Raw genomic sequence first — 14680 nt, 5'->3', positions numbered from 1 at the left:
GAAAGAGTCCACTATTGAAACAAGACCCTAGTCACTGTTGCCTAGGGTCGGGTTTTAGCAACTAGCATCAAAGACAGAACATTATGAAAAGAGGCAGAACCTGGTTCTTCAAAAGACAGGTTGGTTGTTTAGCAACAAGACTGACACATGCACAACTATGGGGCAAAACAGACGGGGTTGGCTTAGTGTTGACAACATATATTTCTTATACAATGTTTACTGAAAACATCAATACATTTGCACAATGAGCACTTGCTGTCTCTCAAATACATCATTACAGTTGTTTAGCTAGCTGATTTTAGCCATATTAACATAGATGTGACATCAGTCAAACACCTCAAAACAAGACATGTTATAAAGAACAAGATAGAACTAGCTGAAACGAGTCACCGACGATTCCCCACATGGCAGCTTCTTGTCATTGTTGCTAGCTATCTGGCCATCCAGAATCACAACAACACAGACTTCTGCCCGATTAAAGCGTGCCCATCGTTTTGATGACGTTGTTAGCAAACCCGTCTTTAGTTTTCCCTGATCACGTTTGTAGGCAATGTCAGGGCGAAGTTGTCTAGCTAAGCACATGCTGTCACACTCTTCTTCGTCTGAAGATAAAGAGAAATCATCGGAGAAAGTGGACCAATACGCAGCGGGGTTATGTGTACTCATCTTCTTTTTATTATGGAAAAGAAGGTAAACCGAAAACAAAACACGTACACAGGAAAAACACAACGACGACTAACAGGCTTGTAAGGCACAAAGCTATACACAGCAATTAATTTCCCACAACTCACAAACCCAAACACATACCTATATATAGGACTTTCAATTAGAGGCAACTAGAAACACCTGCCTCCAATTGAGAGTCCAACACCCAAACCTAAACATAGAAAACTAAACTAGACAGAATGTAGAAATACAAACCTAGAACATACCCAAAACCCAGAACTAACAAACCAAACACCCAAATACACAACCAACCACCCCGAACCACATAAACAAATACCCTCTGCCATGTCCTGACCAAACTACAATTACAAATAATCCCTAATACTGGTCAGGACGTGACATTACCGCCCCCCCCCGCCAAAGGTGCAGACACCGTATGCACCTAAAAAAAATAAAAAAATAAGAAATATAAACCGTAATAAAGGAAGGGAGGGTGGCTGCCGTCAACGACGGCACCTGTGCTACACCCCCCCTCCCCAACCCACCTATACTGGAGGTGGCTCAGGTTCTGGTCTACAGCCACCCCCTGACCAGTCCACCCCTGCAGAATGTTCAGGACTGTAGCGCGTCTCTGGGGCCTCCGGACTGTGGGCCGACTCTAGAAGGTCCAGACTGTAGGCAGACTCACTCTGTTCCGGACCGTAGGCAGACTCCTTCGGTTCCGGGCTGTAGGCAGACTCATTTGGCTCCGGACTGTAGGCAGACTCGCTCGGTTCCAGACTGTAGGCAGACTCGCTCAGTTCCGGACCGTAGGCAGACTCATCCGGTTCCGAGCTGTAGGCAGACTCACTCTGTCCCGGACCGTAGGCAGACTCATTCGGTTCCGGGCTGTAGGCAGACTCGTTCAGCTCTGGACTGTAGGCAGACTCACTCGGTTCTGGACCGCAGGCAGACTCCTCCGGTTCCGAGCTGTAGGCAGACTCACACAGTTCTGAGTTATATGCAGACTCACTTGGTTCCGGACCGTAGGTAGACTCACTTGGTTCCGAGCTGTAGGCAGACTCCTCCGGTTCCGAGCTGTATGCAGACTCCTCCGGTTCCGAGCTGTAGGCAGACTCACACAGTTCTGAGTTATAGGCAAACTCACTCGGTTCCGGACCGTAGGCAGACTCACTCGGTTCCGGACCGTAGGCAGACTCACTCGGTTCCGGACCGTAGGCAGACTCACTCGGTTCTGGACCGTAGGCAGACTCACTCGGTTCCGGACCGTAGGCAGACTCACTCGGTTCCGGACCGTAGGCAGGCTCACTCGGTTCCGGACCGTAGGCAGACTCACTCGGTTCTGAGCTGTAGGCCCTCTCGTTAGGTTCCGGACTGTAGGCTGTCTCACTTGGTTCCGGACTGTAGGCCGTCTTGCTCGGTTCCGGACTGTAGACCCATTCACACCTCTCTGAACTGGGGCCCGTCTCACTCGGTTCTGCACAGTGGGCCGTCTCCCTTGGTTCAGAACTGTAGGCTGTCTCACTCGGTTCCGGGCTTGACACTCTTACCGGATACTCAGGACGGGGTACTGTTGTCGGATACTCTGGACGTGGCACTGTCATCGGATACTCTGGACGGGGCACTGTCTCCGGACACTCTGGACGGGGCACTGTTGTCGGACACTCTGGATGAAGCACTGTCGTCGGAAGCTCGAGGCTGGGCTGACGCACTGGAAGCCTGATGCGTGGGGCTGGTAGTGGAAGTACCAGCCTGGGGACACGCACCTCAGGGCTAGTGCGAGGAGCGGGAACAGGCTGAGTAGGACTGGGCTGACTCCCTGGAAGCCTGATGCGTGGTGCTGGACGTGCCAGACTAGGGGTTCGCACCTCAGGGTCAGCACGAGAAGCAGGAACTGGAAATACTGGGCCATGGAGGCGCACGGCCAGTCTTGATCGCACCTCCTGCACAACCCGCGATGGCTGGATGGAACTAGTAGCCCTGTACGTGCGGACTGCTGGTACAGGGCGAACTGGGCTGTGCAGGGGCCTGATGGTTGCCGTGCGTAGAGCGGGCGTAGGGTAGCCTGGTCCTAGGAGGCGCACCGGTGAACAGACGCGCTGCGCAGGCATCCTCCTACCAGGCTGGATGCCCACTCTAGCACGGCATCTGCGAGGGGCTGGGATCACTCGCACTGGACTGTGCGTGCGTATGGGCGAGATCATGCGCACTTCTGCAAAACTCGGCGCCTTCCACTCCATACGTTTCTCCATATAAGCACGGGGGGCTGGCTTAGGGTTCACCCTTGGCCCAGCCAAACTACCCGTGTGCCCCCCAAAAAAATGTATTGGGGGTGCCTCTCGTGCTTCTCCCTCAGCGCGTACATAGACTCGTACCGACACCTCTCCGCCTTAGCTGCCTCTATTTCCTCCCGTGGGCGACGGTATTCCCCAGGCTGGTGCCACGGTCCAGCCCCGTCCAGAATTTCTTCCCACGTCCATTTCTCCCGATAGTCCATATCAAATTCCTTATGCTCCTTACCCTGCTGCTTGGTCCTTGTTTGGTGGGAGATTCCGTCTCACTCTTCTTCGTCTGAAGATAAAGAGAAATCATTGTCGGAGAAAGTGGACCAATACGCAGCGGGGTTATGTGTACTCATCTTCTTTTTATTATGGAAAAGAAGGTAAACCGAAAACAAAACACGTACACAGGAAAAACACAACGATGACTAACAGGCTTGTAAGGCACAAAGCTATACACAGCAATTAATCTCCCACAACTCACAACTCACAAACCCAAACACATACCTATATATAGGACTCTCAATCAGAGGCAACTAGAAACACCTGCCTCCAATTGAGAGTCCAACACCCAAACCTAAATATAGAAATCGAAACTAGACAGAACGTAGAAATACAAACCTAGAACATACCCAAAACCCAGAACTAACAAACCAAACACCCTAATACACAACCAACCACCCCGAACCACATAAAACAAATACCCTCTTGCACGTCCTGACCAAACTACAATTACAAATAATCCCTAATACTGGTCAGGACGTGACACATGCGCAGAAACATTGGGTCTAACGGTCCTCTTGCACCGAATTGTGCATGTGCAGGCCGTCAAATCAAAGGCACTCCTTCGATATAAAGTTTTTTTGGACAAAAATTGAAACTGGTCAGTTTGTCACTTTCACGGGGTTGGAGTAATAACATGTTCAACAACTTAATACATGAGCTCGAATCTAGGTTGTGCCTTTTCATTAGCAACAAAACCGACATGTGTGCAACTATGGGGCAAAACAGACAGGGTTGGCTTATAGTTTTGACAACATATATTTCATATCAAATTTTTATTGAAAACATAAATACATTTTTACAATGAACACTTTGTTTCTCAAATACACTGTTACAGTTGTTGCTTAGATAGCGAGCAATTTTTTTGGCCATATTAGCATAGACGTGGCATCAGTCAAACACCTCAAAACAAGACATGGTATCAAGAACAACATAAAACTAGCTGAAATGAGCCACCTACGATTCCCCACATGGTAGATTCTAGTCATTGTTGCTAGCTGTCTGTTTGTCATGTTCACAGGGTTGGAGTATTAACATGTTCAACAACTTAAGACATTGGCTTGAATCTAGGTTGTGCCTTTTGAGTTCAAGAAAATTAACAACTAATGAAGATTAGCTTTGTCTGCTTCGCAAGTATTCTTGGAAGTCTTGCGATGTTGCGTCTCTGGGTTTAGAAACTCTGTGCTAGCACTCTTTGCCTTGGGGCGATGGAGTCTGAGGGACGAAGACCAGAGGGAAGAGTGCCCCCTACTGGCCTTTCTAAGTCCAACAGCACCTCAAGCAGGCGGTGTCCCAAGTACTAACCTCGTCCCAAGGCAATAGGCGCATTCCTCTGCCAAGACGTTGCTAATGCATGCCAGATCTTACAACGCCAGCTAACCACATCATATGTTACGGCAGTCTGTCAGTCGATGACTAGGTCAATGACATGGCACGCAACCATTGGTTGATGCATGCAATGTCTGAGCAGGGGTACGCAACCTATATTTTCATGTATTTTGGCTGAAGTGAGATTACCCAAGTACCAACCGGGCCCAATGCTTAACTCTGAAAAGCCAGCAGGGATGCAGGCTGGCATGGCTGGACTCAAACAAACATGCTCATTCTTTAAACTAAAACTGGAATGGAAGCTTCAATATCAAACAGTCAGTTTTCCAACACCCCCAATTCCTGTTCTCAAAATTAATTTAGATCCTGGTCTAGGCCACTGAGGAATATATGAATGGTCTAGACCACGGATGGGCAACTTTGATGGGGGCGGGCGCCCCCCAAAACTCTGAGCTCATCATGAGGGGCCACCGCAGTGGCTCGCGGGTCTGAGCATCCATACCCACGCATGCAGTCAGAGCCGGCCCTAGGCTTTTGGGGGCCTAAGTGAAATTTTGTTACAAGCAAAATATTTTAGCGGCCCCCCTCTTGACAGTGAATATATTTTTGGGGTTTTGGAGTTTCCTGCAATATTCCCACATATTTTGCCATGGAACATAGATTAAAAAAAATTCAAGCAAGTTGTCTGCAATTCTACACAAAACTGCTGACGCACAACCACAAATTTTGAAATTGCATATTGTGTATTCCACTATTACAACTCTCAACATTATTAAGTTGAATCCATGACTGAGTTCCTAAATATATATATATATACACTACCGGTCAAAAGCTTTAGAACACCTACTCACTGTAGGGTTTTTCTTTATTTTTACTATTTTCTATATTGTAGAATAATAGAGAAGACATCAAATTTATGAAATAACACATATGGAATCATGTAGTTATCAAGAAAGTTGCCCATCCCTGGTCTAGACCTGGAAGCTTAAACTTTACTTATTACTTTACTGGACCTGCTGCCAGATTATGACCAAAGATTATGGGTATACTGATAAGATACAGTATATGTCTCTCCCCCTAACAATGGGAGTCGTTGTCCACAAAGCGGTTCGACGGGCTGTATAGCGCCCACCTATGTCACATGTCATACTTATATCAGTACACTTGTAACAACTTAAGCATTACGAGATCAAATAACCCTCACTTAGCAAATAACACATACATTTTGTTGTTGACCAAATTCGACTCATTGACAACCTTGCTAGGTGAAAAAACATCACCTGTAGGAGGGAGACAGATTTCCCACCGAGTTGGGCCTCTCTCTTGCTCTTCCTCTCTGATCTTACATTGTCATCCGTGTTACGTATAGCACTGCACCTGTTTACAGAAGATCCATAAGCGAGGCCATCATGCCCAACGAGGTGCAATATGCCTTCCCTGCAGGAGATGAAAGTGACGGGAGCAACGACAAGTGGGACATTGGATCGTCAAAGTACAAAAAGGACCCCTTAATTGAGGTGAAACATATTCATATTTCCAATTTGTTTCTTCAAGAATTGCATATCTGCCATCTGTCTTGAGCTTGAGACAGCTAAAGGTTGCTATCTAGCGAGCTAGGTACTGTAGCTACCTTACATTGTTAAGATCAATTAGTTAGCTAGCTAGCTAGCTATTTGCCAGTTCTGTTGAATCCACAATAACGAGGCAGGTTCTCTCGATTGAATATCAGCTGATTCAACAATTTATCTTTAGTAGTTTTGTTGTTTAGTTATGAGAAAATGTAACGGATCGTACCCGTGCGCGAGGAAGATGGTAAATCCCATCCAGCAGGAGGCGACAATTGTTTTGTCTACAACAATCCCTTTAAAAATACAACACAGTGAAGTACTCATCATTTAATATAACAGCATTGTGTCTAACAGACCATTATTGTATTTTCAGAGCACAGATGCAGTGACCCAAGCAGCAGAAGACAACGTCTCCACCTTGAAAAGAGCCTGTCACGCCCTGATCTGTTTCACTTGTTCCTGTGATTGTCTCCACCCCCTCCAGGTGTCGCTTATTTTCCCCAGTGCATTTATCCCTGTATTCCCTGTCTCTCTGTGCCAGTTCGTCTTGTATGTTTAGTCAAGTCAACCAGCATGTTTTTCCCTGTACTCCTCTTTTCTTTTCTCTTTTGCTAGCCTTCCCAGTTTTGACCACTGCATGCTGACTTTGGACTACTTTGGACTACTCCAGCCTGCCTGATCATCCTGCTTGCCCTGACCTTGAATCTGCCTGCCCTTTGGTACCTATTGGACTGAACTGTTTTGACCTTTTGCCTGTACACGACCATTCTCTTGCCGACCCCTTTTTGGATTAATAAACATTGTAAGACTCCAACCATCTGCCTCCTGTGTCTGCATCTGGGTCTCGCCTTGTGCCTTGATAGAGCTATCAACACCGGAGATGTCCAGCTTGTTCACCAGCTGTTGGAAAATGGCAGGTTTTGATAATGAACTATTGTAAATTCTACATCTGTCACGATCGTCAAAAGGAGTCGACCAAGGTGCAGCGTGGAATATGTTCATCTCGTGATTTATTTACTCAGAACACGATAAAAGTAATGAACAAAGAAAATACGACCGTCACGTTCTGTAGGCACACAAAGCAATACAAAAATAAGATCCCACAAACACAGGTGGAAAAAAGGCTGCCTAAGTATGGTTCCTAATCAGAGACAACGATAGACAGCTGCCTCTGGTTAGGAACCATACTCGGCCCAACACAAAGAAATACAAAACGTAGAATGCCCACCCCACACCTTGACCTAACCACATAGAGATACAAACCCTCTCTCTCAGGTCAGGGCGTGACAACATCAGGGTTCCCCAATAGGCATGTGATTTTATTTGGCCCCCAAAGTTTTCGTAGCAACATTTTTTAATAATAATAATTACTTGTTGGACTTAAAATACTGTCAAATCCCCAGAAAATCAGCTCAAAGTGATTTAATTGTGGAAATCTGTTCCCAAGTATCCCTACAAATAAATAGAGGCTTATGTGATCAGTGGTGTAGTGGATGGAAAATTGTAATCTAATGTTCGGTACATGACAAAGTTTTCAACTTTGCTGATTTGGGATCTTCTTTGAACCCAGTTAAATAACTAAGTGCTGAAACTCTGTTTGGCCTGGTTTCACCTTTCTAATTCCTGTGTCAGGCCTGGATGTCGAGACCAAGCTGGGCTTTGAGCGGACACCGCTGATGTGTGCTGTGCACGTGGCTCACTATGACATTGCCAAGTTTCTGCTGCACATAGGAGCCAGCGCTAACTTCAGCAGAGACAAGACCAACGAGTCATATTATGCAGGCTACAGCTTGTATTCAATACCATGCTCCCATCAGCACTCTGATGTTGACTACATCCTGGTGCACTATAGGTGTGAAATGATTTTGCAATGTAGTAGAACAAAAGTACAGTGCAAGTTAATAGGCGTGATCGTTAAATCATTCCACTAGGCCAATATTTTTTTCAGATGTCATGGTTTTTCAGTGTTTCACAGACAGTTGTGTGACAGAACTTGACCCATCTCTGCTAGAAACTTTCATATCTTCCAGCTTCTGCAAGACTGCTTGGAAAAGAGACTATCTGCTCTATAGAGACACTGACTTAAAAGAGAGAGAGAACACTGCCGCTGGCACGGGCTCAAATGACCTTCCCGTCAGAAGTAGGACAGATAGCGGGATATTGCAACAAAACAGCAATGATGGACAAGGAAAGGAAGGAAGGAATCCTGTGATATAAAACAATCCAAGCTGTCCATGTCCAGACTTAATCCTCCTGTCTTCCGACAGGCCACTTCTGCTTTCCATGAAAAAACTGTACCGCACTTGAATCACACACATACACACACAGTTAATTACCCCTCCTCTCGCACCTTCTCTCAATTTCCACACGTGCCCCGGCCAAAGACTGAGCAGCCAATTAGAAGCCTTGGCACTAGCTTCATCTGCCTTTACTTAAAGTATATGACGTTAAAGAGGAACCTTCGAAAAACATGCTGCTAATCCGCCGGTGTGTTTTCAGTTTACAGCTCCGACCATATCATTCCTGCCTCTCTCACTCTGGTGGTGGAGAAATTGAATGCATCTTTTGGGTTATCGTTGTATCAGGGATCTAGGAAAGGGAGACAAGAGAGATAAGAGAGTCAAAGTCATGGATAGACAGAGGAGAGTGTTACCCCGGTTGGGTGATAAGGGAGGGGTGTCAGTCTGTGTTTGTGTTTGTGCGTTACTCCAGTCAGCACATATGGGATGGATGGTTGTGTGTACGTTAGTGATGCGCGGGTCAGCCGTTTGTTCACCTGCACCCAATTGCTAATGACTAGGGGTGTAAAGGTTCACCAAATCCACGGTTCGGTGCGTATTGCAGTATTGGGTTCACGGTTCAGTTTCGGTACAGTGGGAAAATGAAATGTACTTCACAATGTTCAGCATTCAATGTTCCTTGCATTGTCCGTTGTGACCAGATTGTTGTGTTGGGCCTCTCAAGTTTCCACTCTGATGCTGCGTTTGTAACCATATGGAACGTGCGAGTTTACCAGTTGTGAAGTCGTAAATACCAGTTGGTATGCATTCATGTGATTTAAACTGATTGAGAAACGCTGATTGGCTAATGGCCAACAAGCTGTGTCAACAATAAACTAAAAGTACAGCTATCATGCTTGTAAACTAATTATAGAGTTAAAAAAAACACGTTAATAGATGTATTTTTATATTGTTTTGTTGTTGCATTTAACTGCTGAAAATGCTGTTATATAGGCCATTTCCTTAGTAAGTGACGTCAGAGGTCTCCATGTGGGAGTGGTGGGTGCTCAGGATGATAGACGAGTTTCCCACTAGTAATTGCCAGTTTGCGGGCCGTTCAAGTGTATTTTTCCCAGTCGTTGGCTTGCTTATATACAGCGGAGCGGGTAATAACTGTTTGCTGAATGTGTGCAAAAGGGAAGTTCGTAACGTGGCTCAAGCACTTTCACGAGGTGCTGAAACCTAAATAATTTTCCAATCGTTTTGTTCTGAACAGAACCATTAATTTTTAAGTTGCGTTCCACTGTTCCGATCTGCAAAATAAAGTACTGGTTTCTATCTTTACTTTCTGTTCCTTTTTAAACCTCTGAAATATTTTTTTTTTTACATTAGCTCGACATTAAATTACTTCACCAGTACGGATAGAGCAGCTCGCTATGGAGCGGGCAAGCTATAAAGTTGTTTACATATGCGATGGACAGACAACTATAGGCCGCAACTAACATTTTGCTGGTGGGGAGAGAGCGAGAGGAGGTGGAGGAGGTTGTGCTTGAAGTGCTGGGCATCTTGTTATGACTAGCTTCGACACAACCAAGAGAGTTATGCCATGCATTATATGAATTGGGCCCACAGAGTTACTGAGGAGCAGCTTCTATGGAGGAACTTTTAATGTCTTGAACTTCTGAGACTTTGCTTAACGTTGGACCAGAGCTAGCTAAAAAGTTTGTGTGTGCAGAGCAGGACCAGAATTAAAAACACATCTTACCTTTTTGTAGTTAATAAATTCAATGTTAAACATAATAACTATAATATCCGTAACTAGCATTGGAAAAAATATAAACATAGCCTACCTATCGCTCTTGTAATTTCTTTGGCCTGGTCAGAATCAGCTACCAAGTGCTGCTTGACTGCAGAGCACAGACATTGTGTTGTTGTTTCTTTGTGTTTCTGTCTTGCTCCGGTATACTGGGCTGATGTCCGTGTAAATGTGTCAATATGTTGGAGGTGTTGGCAGCTGCCTAGGCTGTTCTCGTTGAGCGTGGCAACATTAGGGCTGTCCCCGATCAAAAAAAATCTTGGTTGACCGAAAGTCGTCTGTTCTTTCAACCAATCGATTGGTCTACATAGAAAACCTATATTTTTCCATATACACTACCGTTCAAAAGTTTGGGTTCACTTAGAAATGTTCTATGAAGGGAGTAGTACACAGCGTTGTACGAGATCTTCAGCTTCTTGGCGATTTCTCGCATGGAATAGTCTTAATTTCTCAGAACAAGAATAGACTGACGAGTCTCAGAAGAAAGTTCTTTGTTTCTAGCCATTTTGAGCCTGTAATCGAACCCACAAATGCTGACGCTCCAGATACTCAACTAGTCATAAGAAGGCCAGTTTTATTGCTTCTTTAATTAGGACAACAGTTTTCAGCTGTGCTAAATAATTGCAAAAGGGTTTTCTAATGATCAATTAGCCTTTCAAAATGATAAACTTGGATTAGCTAACACAACGTGCCATTGGAACATAGGAGTGATGGCTGCTGATAATGGGCCTCTGTATGCCTATGTAGATATTCCAACATTAACAATGTTATTTTAATGGACAAAAAAATGTGCTTTTCTTTCAAAAACAAGGACATTTCTAAGTGACCTCAAACTTTTGAACTGTAGTGTATGTGACCTGTTTCAGGAAGCAAGCCATATGTGGCACTTCACTACTTCACAGGAGAGGCATTTTATTACATTTTTATCAACATTTGTTATTTTTGGTGGAAATGCCTTCTAGAACGGGAACTTTCATGTGCCTTAATAACAAACTTGTATTCCATCTGTAAATACGAATATATGTGTTTAATTACAAGTTTAGTTGGTTTAGCCACGGAAAAAGGCAGGAAGCTTCCCGCTAGCCATGATTGGCTGAGATAATGGTTGGGCTGGACATGCTGGGAGATGAGTTTGGATTGGTCTGCCATGTAGCATGCTCCTGTATAACGTAAGTTGCTCAGTATGAGTTGATAGTCTTTCATACTGTGGCGTTTTTGAAAGATATAACGTTTTCCATTGAGAACTACAAAAGTTTAGCTAATTATCTCAACAACATTGATGCCCTGAATTTAGCAGGCGCTATCGACAGATCAGTTGGAAAAAGTTGTGATGGGCTACTTTCTCCACACGCCACGGTCAGTGTGAACCGGAGTGACTTGACTCAACACTGGCCAAACAAGATGTAGCTACAAACAAAACAGAGTTAAATGGTTCAAGTCTGCTGTGAGGCGTTCATCCATGTATACTGGTAAGAGTCTAGCAATATTTTCAGATATCACATGTTTGATATATGAAATTATATGTTAATTTTGTCAGAAAGTAATTTTCATTGAAAGTTAAAGTGTACTGTTAGTTCGCTAGCGAACGTTAGCTTACTGGCTCGCTAGCTAATATTACATGTATGACCTGTGTAGTAATATTATTCTAATCAGAACTCATTTGCATTGCTAGTTATAGCCCGATGTTGGCTAGCTAACATTGAACCTAGTTGGTTAGCTTTAGCTACCTGCAGATTCATACTACAGGTATGACAATGCTTGTATTGGTGGTAATTGTATGAGTTGCGATTATTCCGGTTTATTGTTTAGCTAGTTAGCTAGCTACATGTCTAATCAAGACACTTGGCCAGATGATTGCATAACCCATCAAGTTAGCCAGGTGTGTCTGGGGGGTGATTACGGCTATCTAATGTGTTTCATGAACATGTGTACATGTCTAGACAATAGTGACCCATCCACTTAGCTAGATGTGGCAGGGGGGTGGTTACAGCATTTCTTTCACATGACCCATCAATTTAGACCAGTGTGTCTGGGTAAGCATCATCTAATAATTATATCTGCACATTTTCTGTTTTTGATATTGTTTATGCAAGTAACCATTTCACAGTACCATTTACACCTTCTGTGCATGCGACAAATAAACTTAGATTTGATTGTATATAGTGTGTGTTTACCAGAGACGGTAATATGAAGAACAACATGACCTGCACCAAAGTCAGATTAGGATATAAACTAAGGACTAGATAAAGGGTATTTTTACTTGGATTTTTTTTCCTTATTGTAGGCTACTACTTTTACCACTTTGAGTCTTGAAATATTTGGTTGTTTACTACACTACTCACTCTGTTTAGCACATGGCCTCATGTGAATCCTTACAGAGATGTGTGGGGCTAAGGCTTAAGAGGGTGTGAATGATGCTGAATGGCTGTAGACAAAGAAGAGCTCTCCAGTAGGTGTACCAAAACATCTAAGGGCCTTTTTCTCAAAAGTGGCATTACAAGTTTATAAACTTTCAAAGCAGAATTACTTTCCCATTGTCCCTCAACTGCAGTGAATGATATACCATCTTCTAGCTCTGAGTCTATACTTTTATTTAATGTAAAAAAATGTAAATGTAGGACCGAATCCAGGTGGTGGGTCACATATAGACACACCCTATGTGTTTTAATAAAATCAACTATATGTATTGAGCTTGTCTGATGCTTCAAGCACAGGGTTTGATTAAATAAGGCACAGATTACTCAAGAGGGAGCCAGAGATCAAGATAACAGGAAGAAAAAAACCTTAACCTGACCATACTCCTCTCATTCCTGCTGGCTTTTGCAGATTCTGCCATTACTCTCCTGAAGTTGCCTGTAACAGGCTACACGAGGAGTCGGCAACCTTTCTCATGTGGAATGCCAATTTATCTTACAATTTCTACCCATCTACCCAACTATGCCAGTTATGGTTTTCATATGCACGGTTTTATTTAATTTCTAATAACATCCTTGTATCTCAAAATCAGTGTCATGTGGTTAATCAAAATTCTATCTAAATTAAAATGATACAAACGAAAAAGACACTTCTATGGCCATTGACAACTATGTAAAAATAGTATACACAAAGCCAACGAACTTGAAACATTGTATCAACAATCAACTTGGGTCTGGCCATTGTATAAAATATTCTGGGCCCTCAGAGTTGCCAATGTCAGTGAGATCGGGACAAACACAGCTGTAGGCTATTTGCGCAAGAGATAAAAGGTAATCGGATAGGCCTATTTTATGACGTTTCCACTGGATCAGAGCATTATATTTATAGAAAGGGAGAGAGCTGGAAAGATTTATCAAATAAATTAACGAACTATTGTCGTTCTCAATAGATGCAAAAACAGACTTTGTTTGCTTGCTGTCTGAGATTAAGAAAACATTACTTTGAGAAGCTCCACAACTCATTAGTGGTGGTGTTTTAAGCCAATCAGAAATACTATCAGATCCCCAAATTGACACATTTATATGCCTACATTTGTGCGCAGACCAGGTAGCCTATAGGCCTACTTCTATGTATAATCAGATGCTTGTCCTTGCCCAACATTGACAGGAGCACTCCAAACAAAAGACACTTACTACATTGACTAAACTCGTAAATGGAAGGAAATAAGGCAACTGTAACGATCGTCAAAAGGAGTAGACCAAGGTGCAGCGTGGTATGTGTTCATCTTGATATTTATTTTAACTCTGAACACTTAAACAAAATAATAAACAAGGAAAAACGACCGTCACGTCTTGCAGGCTTTACAAAGCAGTACAAAAATAAGACCCCACAACTCAAGGAGGGAAAAGGGCTGCCTAAGTATGGTTCCCAATCAGAGACAATCACTACAGGTTCCGCGCCATGGATCATCACTGGAGGCTTTGTGCCATGGATCATCACTGGAGGCTCTGGGCCATGGATTATCACTGGAGGCTTCGTGCCATGGATCATCTCAACAGGCTCCGGGCCATGGATCATCCCTACAGGCTTCTTGCCATGGTGATACACCATACAGTACCAGTCAAAAGTTTGGACACACCTACTCATTGAAAGGTTTTTCTTTATTTTCTACATTGTAAAATAATAGGGAAGACATCAAAACTATGAAATAACACACATGGAATCATGTAGTAACCAAAATTGTGTTAAAGTAGCCACCCTTTGCCTTGATGACAGCTTTGCACACGCTTGGCATTCTCTTAACCAGCTTCACCTGGAATGCTTTTCCAACAGTCTTGAAGGACTTCCCACATATGCTGAGCACTTGTTGGCTGCTTTTCCTTCACTCTGCGTTCCAACTCATCCCAAACCATCTCAATTGGGTTGAGGTCGGGTGATTGTGGAGGCCAGGTCATCTGATGCAGCACTCCATCACTCTCCTTCTTGGTCAAATAGCCCTTACAGAGCTTGGAGGTGTGTTGAGTCATTGTCCTGTTGAAAAACAAATGATAGTCCTACCAGATGGGATAGTGTATTGCTGTAGAATGCTGTGGTAGCCATGCTGGT

At 43.9% G+C, this 14680-nt stretch overlaps 1 pseudogene; it reads left to right on the top strand.

Moving 5' to 3' along the window:
• The first annotated feature begins 5583 nt into the window (after positions 1-5583).
• LOC106573145 (ankyrin repeat, SAM and basic leucine zipper domain-containing protein 1-like) overlaps positions 5584-14680 on the top strand; it is a 45866-nt pseudogene continuing 36769 nt past the window's right edge.

The sequence above is a fragment of the Salmo salar genome, chromosome ssa16 (genome assembly GCF_905237065.1).
Source record: "Salmo salar chromosome ssa16, Ssal_v3.1, whole genome shotgun sequence".
NCBI classification, from domain to species: domain Eukaryota; kingdom Metazoa; phylum Chordata; class Actinopteri; order Salmoniformes; family Salmonidae; genus Salmo; species Salmo salar.
Note: the sequence above shows the minus strand (reverse complement) of the source record. Positions and strands in the feature narration are given on the sequence as shown.